Here is a 1,369-nt window from a genome sequence, read left to right as displayed (position 1 = left end):
GGATGGTTCAGGATAAGGGAAGGGTCAGGCTTGCTGCTTATAGGGTTGCTATGAGTCATCAGCACATAACAACAGCTGAACAGTTTCTATATATACAAGTCAGTAACACAGATCACATTTTTTGAGTTGTGCATCCATTTTTATCTTTCTTTTCTGAGTTTTTCCTTCCTGCTTCATATAAACTCATTGTCCTCCTATCTAAAGTACCTATCTAATCAAATTACTGCTGTCAATTTTATCTTCTTTACATAGTTTTTTTAAAGGGCCTAATGCTCAAAACAGGCATACTTTACTAATTAAGATAAACTATGTTGTTGTTACGTGCCATTGAGTCATTTGTGACTCTATGTACAAGAGCCCTAAATGCCGTTCTATCCTGTGCCAAGCTCGCTGTCTCAAACACATTCATTCCAACCACTCCACTCACAGAATCAATCCATCTCATCAAGGGTCTTCCTCTCCTGTGCCGTCCCTCCACTCTCCCAAACATGATGTCCCTCTCTAGGGACCAGTCCCTCCTTGCAACATGCCCAAAGTATGCTAGATGAAGCTTCAGAATCCTTGACTCCAAGGAGCATTCTGGCTTCACCCTCTCCAAGACGAACCTGTTTGTTCTCCTAGCAGTCCATGGTATATCCAACACTCTTCTCCAGCACCACAACTCAAAGGCAGCAATTCTCTTTCTATGATCCCTATTCACTGTCCAACTCTCCGTAATTGCAAAGACTATAGCCTGGATCAGGCGCACCTTAGTCTCCAGTCTGACATCGTTGCACTTCAGTACTGTTGAGAGGTCCCTCACAGCTGACTTTCCCAATGCAATTCGTCTCCTGATTTCCTGGCTGCTGATAACAAGAGTGTTGACTGTGGAACCAGGTAAATGAAAACTGTTAACTGTCTCAATCTCTTCACCATCCATACTGATGCTGCCAATTGGCCCAGTGGTGAGAATCTTTGTCTTCTTGATATTGAGCTTCAACCCATATTGAAGACTGCAGTCCTTGACCTTCTGCAGCAAACACTTCAGGTCCTCCTCAGTTTCAGCAAGCAGGGTTGTGTCATCCGCATAACGCAGGTTGTTGATGATTATTCCACCAATCCTGATGCCACATTCCTCCTTGTACAGCTCAGCTTCTTGGATGATCTGTTCTGCATACATATTGAAAAGATATGGAGACAAAATACATCCCTGATGGACCCCTTTCTTGATTTTGAACCATTGAGTGTCTTCCTGCTCTGTTCTGACGACTGCATCTTGGTCCAAGTATAGGTTTGCATTAGCACAATCAAATGTTCTGGGATTCCCATTCTTCTCATAGTCAGCCACAGCTTGTTGTGATCCACACAGTCAAAAGCCTTTGCATAGTCA

This window comes from Elephantulus edwardii, unplaced genomic scaffold (assembly GCF_000299155.1).
Source record: "Elephantulus edwardii isolate Elephantulus edwardi_28Jun2011 unplaced genomic scaffold, EleEdw1.0 scaffold00446, whole genome shotgun sequence".
Lineage (NCBI taxonomy): Eukaryota > Metazoa > Chordata > Mammalia > Macroscelidea > Macroscelididae > Elephantulus > Elephantulus edwardii.
This window is presented reverse-complemented; position numbering follows the sequence as displayed.